The sequence below is a fragment of the Arvicanthis niloticus genome, chromosome 6 (assembly GCF_011762505.2).
Source record: "Arvicanthis niloticus isolate mArvNil1 chromosome 6, mArvNil1.pat.X, whole genome shotgun sequence".
NCBI lineage: Eukaryota > Metazoa > Chordata > Mammalia > Rodentia > Muridae > Arvicanthis > Arvicanthis niloticus.
The window spans coordinates 107,442,978-107,456,289 of NC_047663.1; the positions used below are offsets into that span (position 1 = coordinate 107,442,978).

The window sequence follows — 13,312 nt, forward strand, 5'->3', positions numbered from 1 at the left end:
TTAGTGGTAATGGTGGAGCTGGAGAGTATTGCGCCTTCTCCAGGCTGCACAACGAGAGCCACCGATAGTGTGGTGGAACCTGTGGCCCTTTCCAAGGCCACTGCTTTTTTTGCCAGCAGATGTCAGCCCACGCATCTCTCTGTGCTTGTGGACTGGTTTGGTGATCTACTGGGTGTCAGGATTTCTTCTGATAACTTTATGGAATGGATCAATGAGGATAACTTCAAAAAATTTATATGTGGAATCTTCACCAACCCAGTAGGAATTCGGGACTCTCAAAGCCCCACAATGGCACCCAGCTCTCTCCTTAGCAACAGACTGAAGGTTTTGGGCAAATTTCAGCTGGTTAACTCCATGGTGGACTGGTGTGCCGTAAGTTGCACCCTTAGGAACCGGGCGTTTGTGACCACCACGCCAGACAGGAATCCTGTAAATGACATAACCTTGCTTTGCCCTGTATCCTAGTCTTTGCGCTTTATCAGGCCCGGTGGGGCAGGGAGCCCTGTGCAGCACAGAGAGCTGGCAGTATTGCCAGCAGTGGACCCTCAGAAGAAAGCACATCATGTTGGACTGCTTCTTCCTCCATAGCTCATGGATGTATTTGTATGCACCCATCTTGGCTCACCTGATGGCTGCTGCCAGAGGAAAGAAAGAAGCCTTTCTCCGTTACTCCTTCTTAGAAGGACTGAAGCACCCACACTTTGGTTTTCCTTCTTCATGAGCTTCATGTGGTTTGTGACTTGTATCTTGGGTATTCTAAGCTTTTGGGCTTATCACTTATCAGTGAGTGCATACCATGTGTGTTCTTTTGTGATTCAGTTACCTCACTCAGGATGATATTTTTTAGTTCCAACCATTTGCCTAAGAATTTTATGAAGTCATTGTGTTTAATAACTGAGTAATACTCCATTGTACAAATGTACCACATTTCCTGTATCTATTCCTCTGTTGAAGAACATCTGGGTTCTTTCCAGCTTCTGGCTATTATAAATAAGGCTGTTGTGAACATAGCATGTGTCCTTGTAATATGTTGGAGCATCTTCTGGGTATATACCCAGGAGTGGTATATATTACCTCAGGTAATGCTATGTCCAATTTTCTGAGGAACCACCATACTGATTTTCAGAGTGGTTGTGTCAGCTTGAAATCACACCAATGGCTTATGCTCTAAGAGCAAGAATTGATAAATGGGACCTCATAAAATTGCAAAGCTTCTGTAAAGCAAAGGACACTCTCAAGAGGACAAAACAGTAATCAACAGATTGGGAAAAGATCTTTATCAATCCTACATTCGATAGAGGGCTAATATCCAACGTATACAAAGGACTCAAGAAGTTAGACTCCAGACAACCAAATAATCCTATTAAAAATGGGGTACAGAGCTAAACAAAGAATTCTCGATTGAGGTAACTCGAATGGCCGAGAAGCACCTAAAGAAATGTTCAACATCCTTAGTCATCAGGGAAATGCAAATCAAAAAAAAAAATTGAGATTCCATCTCACACCAGTCAGAATAGCTAAGATCAAAAACTCAGGTGATAGCAAATGCTGGCAAGGTTGTGGTGCAAGACCAACAGACAGCATTTTCAACAAATGATGCTGGTTCAACTGGCAGTCTGCATGTAGAATAATGCAAATTTATCCATTCTTATTTCCCTGTACAAAGCTCAAGTTCAAGTGGATCAAGGACCTCCACATAAAACCAGATACACCTAAACTAATAGAAGATCCTTGAACACATGGGCACAGGGAGAAAATTTTCTGAACAGAACACCATGTTGTGTTTTCAACGTTCAAGGCCTGTATAGACTGTGCCTCATTGGGATATGGGGTCACATTGACGTAGGGCCGTGATAGGGGTCTTGGTTTTTGGTAGAAGCACTGGCTGGAAGTAGCCTGGAGACCCTGCAAAGGACAGGCATCTTTTCCACCATGCTCCCAGAATCCAGGCTCCTGACACGTGGCATGGAACTCCATTAACCTGTGCTGTTCAGTCACATAGGATGCAGCCCCTCCCTAAGTGGTTTATGTACCTACACAGGTAGAGGGTGTGACTACAGGCTTCAGCCTCAAGAGATTTTCATATTAATGAGTTACCTAAAGGCTAGAGGGCATAGCTAATTAAGTGACCCCCCTCTTCCTTTCCCTCCCTATTTAAGCCAGGTTCCCCTTGGCTTAAGTGGGGGGTGCACATCCAGACCATCTACCATCCGTCATGTCAATAAAGCTTGTGTTATTGGGGCCTGCTGTTGTGGAGGACTTCTCTGCATTCCAGCCACAGAGGCGCCATTCAAGCCAAGCAAGTGGAACACGGGAGCACTTCCTGTGGGGCACTGTCAGAGCCTTCTCTTTTCCCCTCGTTTCTCTTGGTGTACAAGCCAGTACAGCACCTGCCCTCTCCTCCTCTCCATTCTGCTGTGGCCTCCCAGAGACCCAGAGCTCCTGGAGCCCCAGATTTGAGACCAATAGGCCTCCAGGCCTGGGGGTTCCTACTCGAAAGCCTTGCGGGCCCCATGGAATCAGGCTGAGTTCACACCCCACCCAGGGGCGCCCCGTCAGCCTCTCACAGCCCAGTGCCCGCCAGGTGTCATGCGGACGAACTCAGTCAAGATCCCGCACTCCAGCCACGCTGGGTTGCAGTTTCAGTCGACAGAGCCATGGCAGACATGCGGGAACAGTACTGCCCAACGCAACAGAGAACTCACGCCCACTCACCTACGTGTGCGGGTCCTTCATTTTTTCCCCTACACATTGGGGGAGGAATTGTCCTGTACCCAGCAACTGCCATCTCAGTGGGATCTTGATCCCTGTAGGAAGAGCTTATGGTGCCATCTATGTTAGGCTGTTGATTGCTTCTAACTCAGCAACTCTACAGCTCCCATGGTCATATTTTGTCCCTTTCTCCCCCTCTTTCCCTTGATGTGAGTATTTGCTGAGGACCATAGCTCATCCTTAATGGAGGCAACACGTGTTTTTGTGCCTGGTGGAACCTGCAGTTGTCTGTACTTGTTAGAGAAGAAGTTTAGCAAGAACACTATCAAACTAGTGAGCAGTGTTCCCCACTCTGCAGGGTCACAGAAAACATGGAACTGTCAAGGGCCTTCATTTGACAGTGTAAAGAAACAACGTCTGAACAAGGACAATAACATTGCTAATGCCAATGTTGAAGGGAGATTCCATGTTGTCCCAACACTAGACTCGGAACTCCAGGCAGCAATGACAGCTGAGAATGAGAATCATTTCTCCTGGGGTGATTTCCCAATTGTGTTGTCCATTACTAAGCATCATATATGGGAAACAACAGCAAGCAGACTCAGCAGCTGCATTTCTTGTATGTGCATTCATACACAAATTAAAAATCAAATTAAAAAGGCCATTAGTTTGAGAGGCATGTGGGAGGATGGGACGAGTAGAAAAGTTTTGAGGGAAGGGAGACCTGCTATAACATTTCTATCATATTTTAAATGAACAAAGTGGAAATCTTTCATCAATGTCAGTGATGTAATGGACTTATAAAACACTGTGTAATGGAGAAAATTTGACCTGCAAAGTCCAGATTTTTTATGGGAGGGACCACAGACACCTGCAGAAATCATTGTTAATTTTATCTTCAGTGGTCATATGCTACAGTTGAGTTTTTCTTGGGATTATTTTTTTGTTTTTTGTTTTAAAATTTTTTCCACACATTTTTTATTAAATATTTTATTTACATTTCAGATGCCACCCCCTTTCCCCATCTCCCCTCCCTAGAAAACCCCTATCCCATACCCCCTTCTCCTTTTTGCTTTTATACAATTTTTTTAAATGTTAACCAATGGCTTTATAAATTTGGTAATGCTCAATATCAACCAGAGGTGTAACCTAATACCCAACCTAGATATATCAACTATCTTTGACTGGCGGAGACATGTGAACATCTGCCTTTGGGATTATTTTTATTAATCATTCCATTTGTTTACATCTCAAATGATCTCCCATTTCATGGTTACCCCTCCACAAAAGCCCCGCCCCACACCTCTTTCCTCCTCTTTGCTTCTACGAGTGTGATCCACTACCCACTCACCCTCTCCTCCCCCAATGCTCCAACATCCCCCTATGCTTGCACATCAAACTTCCACAGGACAAAGGGCCTTCCTTCCCATTGATGCCCTGATACATATGTATCTGGAGCCATGGATCCCTCCACATGTACTCTTTGGTTGGTGGTCTGGTCCCACCGATGTTGTTCTTCCTATGGAGTTGCAATACCCCTCTGTTCCTACAGTCCTTCCACCAGCTCCCCAACCGGGGTCCCTGAGCTCAATCTGATGGTTGGCTCCAAGCATCCACATCTGCATTGGTCTGTTGCTAGCAGAATCTCCCAAGGAACAACCATACCAGGTCAGCAAGTGCCTCTTGACAACAGTAATAGTGTTGGGGTTTGGTGTCTTCAGACAGGATGGATCCCCAGGTGGGGCAGTCCATGGATGGCCCTTCCTTCAGACTCTGTTCCATTTTTTGTCCCTGTCTTTCCTTTGGACAGGATTATTTCTGGGTTAAAAACTTTGATATGGATGTGTGGCCCCATCCCTCATCTGGGAGCCATGCAAATCTCCTGGATGTGGTCTGTACAGGTTTTATCTCCCTTTCACTGCACCTCTTGGCTAAAGTCATCCCCATTGGGTCCTGGAAGCCTCTTGCTTTCCTGGTGTCTGGGACTCCCTCATTGCCTATCCCCAGTTCCTCATCCCTAAATGCTACATATTTTTATTCAATTTCCTGACCCTCTGTACCTCTCTCCTGTCCCCTCCAGGAACTGATACTGCTTCTGTATTTCCTCCTACTTCTCTTTCCCTCCCAGGTCCCCCTTCCCTCCACCTCCCATGATCATCCAGTTCCCCCTTCAATGCAGGACTGAGGCATTCCTCCTGAGTTCCATATAGTCTGTGGGTTGTATCACGGGTATTGTGAGCTTTTGGTATAATATCCACTTATCAGTGAGTATATAACCTTTGTGTTCTTTTGTGTCCAGATTTAGGCTCCTGTCAGCAAGCACTTCTTGGCATTTGCAATAGTGTCTGGGTTTGGTGTCTGCATGTGGGATGAATGGCCTTTCCTTCAGTCTCTGCTGCACTCTTTGTTTCCATATTTCCAGTAGACAGGGGTAATTCTGGGTTAAAATTTTTAGAAGAGTGGGTGGCCCCATCCCTCAATCAGGGCCTTGCCTAACCTCTGGATATGGTCTCTACAGGTTCTCCCTCCCCTTTGTGTGGTATTTCAGCTAATGTCATCCCCATGGGAGGGTCTTGCTTTCCTGACATCTGGGACTATGTGGTTGTTACTGTCAAGTTCCCCATTTCCCATTGCTACACACCTCTGCTGAATTTCCTGACCCTCTGTACATTTCCTCCATCTCCTCCCACACCTGATTCTTCCCCTCTTTTTCCCATCCCCCTCTTCTCTTGCTCCCAAGTCCTTTCCACCCTCGACCTTTTTTGCTTCCCCTTCTAAGTAAGACTGAAACATTCACACTTTGGTCTTCCTTCCTCTTGAGCTTCATGTGGTCTGTGAGTTGTATCATGGGTATTCCACACTCTTTTACCTAATATCAACTTATCAGTGAGTACACACCATGTGTATTCTTTTGTGACTGAGTTATCTAACTCAGGATGATATTTTCTAGATCCATCCATTTACCTGTGAATTTCATGAAGCTGACATCTTAGGACTACTTCAGGAGCAGGTGCAGACTAGAAGGCCCAGTTTTGTTTTCTAAGGTATGCCTGAAAACCCAGGTTCCAGTTAGGCTGAAAGTGTGGGTTTCCAGAGCCCTCAAACATTTTGGGTCTATTACAGCCCATTGAAACATTCTGGTTCTTAGAGTCAATGCAACAAGGAAACTTCTATGTTCCAGCTAAGGAGCCTGGGGGATCCACACCAGCTGGCAGAACAGCAATTAGAGACAGCCAAGAAGTTGAGAGCAGAAAAGACTCCAGACAGAGGTGCAGTGTTAGAGGCCAGATTCAGAGGAATTGAAAGCTCATGAGTGCAAGCTCCAGTCTTCAAGTGAAAAACAACAGTCAAACCTCCAACTACCCCTGTCCACCATCCCTCCCTGCCTCACATTCCTGTCTTCTGAGAGGAAGGGCAGGTCATCCTGGGCCTGTACGACAGCCAGCAGACAAAACAGGGTGACAGTCAGGACCAGGCTTTTCATCTTCAGAGGCTGTGACCTCTAAACAAGGCAGGTCACCTGGGTGACTGACTGAGGCTGTGCTGGCTCCTCAGAGCAACAGGTGAGACATGCTGATGCCAGGACAAAAAATCATGCTGACCAGCAAGCTTGCTGAGAGCTCTGACAATGGTGACTGGAAGCTGTATTGGACAAATTTTCCTGACTTACCATTGTTTACCTATACCCCTGATGGGACAATCTGCCTTGACTCAAGTTTTTAGACCTTGTGGGACAGAGAATCAAAAACAGAAGTTATAATGATTCTTGTATTGTTCTTAAATGTGACCAGTTATTCAGACTCAATCACGGACTGTTTTAGAAATCCATCCAATATTGAAAATAACAGTCTTTATTTGGAAGTCTGGTTCTAGACATTTTCAGAGACATATGTGGAAATTAGCTGTAGTTCTTTATGATGTTATGTTAGCAAGAGGTAAAGTTGGGGCAGGATCTGGATTTCAAACAGGTGTTAGCACATGTGTTAACATGTAACCACATGTTTTAATTGTCAAGTTAAAATACTTTTGTTTCTTCTACAGTATTTAATGTAAATGTGCATTGATTGTACACTCTCTAATTGTGTTAGTGTGTTGAAACCTGGTATGCCTGTTATGGAGGTCTACCAACCAGCTTTTGTTTTAGTGCCCTGAGTATCACAGAACCTAAAAAGAGCTTGCAAGTACTGGAAGAAATGAATCAGGCTTTAAGCAGAAGCAAGATGGTAGTGGGCTTGATTATTGCTGGTATAGCAGCTTTAGTTACATTAATTTCTAGCACCACTGCTTCTGCAATTGCTGTGGCACAAGAAGTTAAGACACTACTTTTGTTAATCATTTAGCAAAGTATTTACTAATGTGTTGAATATACAAGAGGATTTAGATAGGCATTTGGAAGAATGGATTGATGCTCTTTATCCTATTCAAATTATTGGAAGGAGGTTCTGAATTTAAGAGTAATTAGTTAACTCAAGTGTTATGCCAAATACCACTGGATTCATGTTAGTTCTAAAATTTACAGTGGTAGTCATTATAATTATGAAGAAGTTTAAAGATATTTGCAGTATATTTGGCATAATTCTAACACCTCTCTGGATGTTTTAACTTTACATAGTGAGATTATGAATTTCAAGAATGCTGCTCTGCTGAGTGTTGATGCAGTAGATACTGCAGATAAAATTACCCATGGCCTGAGGTCAGTATTTCTATTTTGGTCGTGCTTCAAGAATGGCATATGTAGCTTGATCATGTCAGCTCTTTTTGTCTTGGAAATACTTTTATTCCTGCCCATCATGTTAAAACTTATCTGTAACATTAACATGTTGGCAGTCAAAGTACATGGCTTGAACTTAAAAATAGACCCCCAGACAGAGTTATTAAATTAACCGGCTGGCAAGCCAAAGATGGGTAAGATTCTGCACAGAGCCTTACCAATCTAAGATGAAGTGCATTGCTTTGGATAATGCATATTCCATGAAGGGTAAGGAAGGCATTCTTGTCAGAACGGCCTAAGACAGTCTCAGTCTTATTTATGAAATAAAAAGGAGGAGAGGCAGAGAGCCTTTGAGGCTGCTTGGCAAAAATATGACATGGGCCATGAATAAGGAAATGGGCTGCTTGATAGGAATCTGACATTGGCCAAGGATAAGGAAGTAGGCTTCAGGTAGGAATCTAAATCTTAGGCTAGGACATAGTAGTAATTTTAAGCAGGAATCTAAATCTTAGGTTTCAACAAACAAGCAATTTCAGGCAGGAATCTACATATTAGGCTAGAACAAAGAAGTAATTTCAGGCAGGAATCTAAATTTTAGGTTAGAACAAGGAAGTAAGATTCATACATGAAGATGACTTTGACTAGGACAAGGAAGTAGGCTCAGATGTATTGGTCATCCTGATAAGCCCTTAGAAACAGTGACCATGGGAGTGTTCATGTAATTGGGTTTAATGCCTTGCTTGTTCGTTGACTATTTGTGTTTATTGTATTGCTAGACCTTCAACCTAGAACTGACCTTAATACTTGCATGTAATTAAAATGGTATAAAAGCGAAAAGGAGGAGGGGGAATATGATGGGGGTTCTAGGGAGGGGAAATTGGGAAAGGAGGTGACATCTGAAATGCAAAGTAATAAAATATCCAATAAAACAAAGAACACACACACACACACACACACACACACACACACACACACTGAATCCTGTTCCCAGCTGGTGGCAGGTTTAATCCTTAACTCTGTGAAGTGGATGCTGGGAGTGGTGAAATATTTCATTGCTTATTTTGTATGCTTTCTGAATTGTTTATAACTGCAGCTATTTCTAGTGCCATAAGCATAGATCCAAAGAGGTGTCAATCTTTATTAAACATGTTCTCCACTGATTAGCCAAGATGTGCAGAATTTTGCATGTTAAAATTACCATTAGCCTGTCAGGGAAGCACTGAGATATCTCTGCAGTCCTTCTGCTGATGTCCTGGATTCCCACATTGAAAGCAAATGGTCTTGGCTGGTCTCATAAAATACAAAACTTGTTTTTTTTGGCTTAGCTAACACCTATCTTTTTACTGATTTTATAAGGCAACCGGGAAAGTCAATAAAAGATTCTGAAAAGCCCAGTATTGTTTTGAGGAAGGTCTGAGTAGGTTTCAGGCAGGGTTTGACATACTCACAGTGCTGCTACAGAAATGTTTTTTTTTTTTCTTTCTCTCATCGGGCTGTTGATGACAAGCAGTGGTGGTGGCTGTGGTAGCCATGAGAGGCACCCTTATCTGCAAAAACTAATGAATGCAAGCAGGCAGCAAGGTTCTTCTTTGGAACCCTTTCTATCTGGGGTACTTCATGAAGGTGTTGTCCACTCAGTTACCACTTCCTGGAAATGCCATACCCAGATATGTGTCTTAGTTTATTCTAGATCTTACCAAGGTGTCAGTTAAGTTTAACTACCACAGTAGGGTTGACAGGTTTTAAATGGTTGGGTTTTGTGAATTCATTATGTACTTTGAATGATAATTCTTCATCAGATTTTTGCATGATAACCCTTCATCAGTCTTTTGAATTCAGTTAATGGCTTGTCTTTTATTTGCCCCTTTGTTAGAGCAGAAAATTATAATTTAAGGAAAGCTAGTGTTTAATCATTTCTTTTATGTACTTGCTTTAGGCGTTGTATCAAAAACACCATCATAAAAACTCTAATGGTCTCCATTTCCTCTTGAGCAATCCTCTAGTAACTGATTTCCATGTAAGTGTGTAAGCTGCACTGAATTAACTTTTGTGAAAGCTGAGCAGTGTGTTATTTGTTTGTTTTGCCTGTGTATGTTAAATGGATCTGACATTTTCATTTTCCACTGTAATGGCTTCACTACTTTGCTAAAGGAGTGGACTGATGATATCTTTGGGTCTATTCCTGGGCTTCCTATTTGACTATACTATTTTTTTTTAGTCTTTTAAATAGCATGATACGTCAGGTAGTATGAATCCTCAGGAATTATCTGTTATCACTGTGTTGGCTATCCTGGGACATTTTGGTTACCTGCAGAATATTTAAAATCAACTTTTTGTGCAGACAGAGTGTTTTATCTTGAGCTGATACTGGACTCACTAGGTAGAAAGGATGATCTTGAAATCTTGATTCTCCTGCCTCTACCTGCAAGGTGCTGAGATCAATCTCTGACTTTGAGCATGCTAGGACAGCTACTCTACCAACCAAGGCAAATTCACAGCTCTAAATTAGCCCTTTTGCATTAATAAAATAACTTTCTAGAACTTTGATGGTGGTCTACTGACTCTATATCAAAGGCTTGTATGAGCAAGTATCATATCATTGCGTCTTCCTGAATATAGTATGATCTCTCCCATTGGGCCAAGTGATGAGAGGAGGGAGAGTGGAGTCTTGAGATTTCTTTTGTTGGTTTCCAGTTCACTGGAAAGCAGGCCAGCTCTCAGCCAGTTAGTAGAAGCATGAGGGGTGGCTAGGAGAGAAGTGACAGTTGATAGTGAGATATCCTATGACTGTAAGACTCCAGGTTTATGACACATAATGTACTTCCATGTAACACAAATCCAAGCCCATGAATCTTATGCCAAAATATAGTGGGAGAATTAAGGTAGTTGCCTGAGAGAGATCAGGTGACAGGGAAAAAAGAAACATGAATTCAAATATTAATCAAGATATGGGAGCACCAAAGACCATCCTGCTCAACTCTGTTGCCTCTAGGTGACTCTGTGTTCTCACAAGCTAAAAAAGGAAAAGACCACCAGGAAGTAGAGGTGTGAAGATGTCTCTAATAGGCCTGGAAGCATCAACTGGAATGGAGCATCTACTTCACTGGGTTCCTTGGTCACCCATCTTCCCTCTCCTCAAAATTTGACGTCACTAGTATGCTTAGAGGTATTTTCAACCATAGGATAAAGCTGAGGTCTCCAACTGTGAGACACCTCAGAGTTGAGCATCCTGAGAATTGGAGTTGTAGGGTGTAGTTGGCTGTGAGTGTGAAGTGTTACTGCAAGAGCTGAGGGTGCTTTGGCAGCAAATGCTCAAAATGGGATGGTATTAATAGGTGGGAAATGGGGGTTGTCCCTAGACTGAGGCCAGGAGGTGCAGAGCTTCATGGCACCAGTCAAGGCCTTCTGGCCATCAAACTAGGGTTCTGATGGTAAAACCTGAGTCTTAGGTTGTAAGGGCATTGGAAGTTCTGGCTCCCAGTGCATTCCCTTTCCATCTAGTATCCACTCCCATTGTTACCGTGGGAGTTGGAGTCTTCTCCTGGAAACTTCATTTCCAAGTCAAGCACATCACTACTGATCATGACCATGCTACAGAAAAATGGGCCATCACTGAAGTCTGTGAAATCCACTAAAGATAAGACTGAAGTGGGTTAGAGATCAATGACATTGTTTTGTTGGACTATATTTCCTCCTGCTCATTCATGGGATATATATCTAGATCTCTCTATAAGAGCAAAGGTAAATTTACCATAAATGTCGAACAGCTGTCTGCCACCACTACAGAGGTAGACCTTTCTTCTTTCTCTACTTCCCAATTGAAACTGTTTGGTTTTTATGTGCTGGCAGGTTGTACTATTTGGCAGATGCATCAGTCCCTGACATTCTGTAGTTTGGTATCCCTGTTCCCCCAATATGTGTTTATGATGGTTCAGTGGGGAGATAAATACGCATGTACCAACACAGGACCGTCCATCACTCATCTTCAAGGAAAGACAGGCAATTCACCTCTTTACACCCTTCATTAAAAGCTTACTGCTAAGAACAGGAGGAGCCCTTCTAGACACAACTGGTACAGTAATATGTGGCATTAACTTCAAAATAATCTAGGATCCCTCTATATTAGAAAAAAAATCTATTGCCAAACTAGAACAGGTGGCTTCCTTAGCTGAGGTGGATTTACAACTCTGGAGTGTGCTGGACCTGAACTAAGAACCATAAGGAAGTTACTTTATGTTTTTAGGGGAAAGGTGTTTCTATGTAAACATTATGGAAATCATTATCTATAACTTGGCTGTGCTCTGGAACAAAACCCTCCCATTCAGAAAGAAAAGAGGCCCTATAGGGAAAACCAAAAAGTTCCTGTTCTCATTCTCAGACACAGCCCGGAAATTAGCTCTGCTGTCAGACATTTAGGGCCACTTCCTTTGTGCCTGGTAATTGGCACCTGCACCATCAATGCTTTAACTACATTTATAAAATCCCTCTGAGGTGCTATTACCCTGGTGGTCATTAGGTTACAATATGAACAGGTGCCCTGCACAGAGTCAAGGATTAGACACAGGGCACAACTCAAGGACGGAATGTGGTGGCTAGTGTTATGTTCAAAAGTTTAAAATTTCTGTGCACAAGAGATCTTTAAAAAAATGGATCCCAAATGTTATGAGGTGTTGAGGGTTGAGTCTTAAAATTGCTTAGTTTTGTACAATTTTTAAAAACTCTTGGTGATGCAGGGTAATATATTTTAAAGTCAACCTCTGTTTCTTTTCCTGTAATCAAAAGCTTGTTTTGCAGGACATGACCTTCTGTTTGCATAAGAACAGAATGTAACTGTTGTGTTCTTTATGTTTATAAACACCATACATAGAAGACTGTGGGCAACATCCAAGAACTGAGAGTCCTATATGTAGAGCTGGCGGGAGTATATGAACAAAAGCTTTTCCTTTGATAAAGTTAATTAACGATCAGATAGGTGAATGTGTGAATGACCCTGGACCATAGCAGTAGGATTGGGAGCTGTCCATCTGATGAAGTGCTGCTCAACCTTGCTAAGTATCTGACCTTTTAATACAGTGCCTCATTTTGTGGTGCCCCCAAAACATAAAGTTATTTTGTTGCTAAATTACCACTGTAACTTGCTACTGATATGAATTACAGTGTAAATATTTTTGGGAAGGGTTTGTTAAAGGGATCTCAACAAACAGGTTAAAAACCACTGATGAGTGGATTACAATGTGTGGAAAGTATCACTTACCTGTGGGTTGTAGAGTGGATGTGCATTCAGGTCCTTAGTGTGGGGAAACGATGCCATGTTGGAGTCAGGAGAAGGAGGGCTGGGGACACGGGTTCCGTCTCCAGTGCTGGATCTACTTGGGGTGGTGCTGCCTGCCTGAGAGCACAGCATTTGTGAAGTGGAAGCAGACAAGGGTCAAGACTCTTCTAGAGAGTGTGTTCATGCCAGCCTGGGAAACATGACATCATGAAGAAATGATAGATGAAGAAATGGGATGAGAGCGAATGGATAGAGACGAGAGTGAGTGGAAGGAGTGATGGGAGAGAGGAGGGAGAGGGAAGAGAGAAGAGAGGTGGAAGGGAGAAAGACTAGGGACGAGGGAGAGAGGAAGGAGAAAGATGAGAGAGAGAATCGCTAACACAGAACAGTCAGGTGAGGAGAGCTTCCGGGAGGGTTACTAGCATAGGAAGGAAGCTAAGTTGCAACAAACATTAAAGACGGATTTGGGGACCACAGTCAGGACAGGTAGAGCATGACAGCAGAGGGGAGGCACACACAGTCCCTGTGATATGAGGTGTGGTGAGATACTGCCTGTGTCCTTGGGGATACCTTCTAAGGATACCTGGTTCCTGTACACATGCTTAAGCAAATCAGAA

General features: G+C 43.0%; 1 pseudogene; it reads right to left on the bottom strand.

The window, feature by feature from the left end:
* Nucleotides 1-630, bottom strand: LOC117711385 (large ribosomal subunit protein eL15 pseudogene; annotated as a pseudogene).
* Between the last annotated feature and the right edge of the window lie 12,682 nt (nucleotides 631-13,312).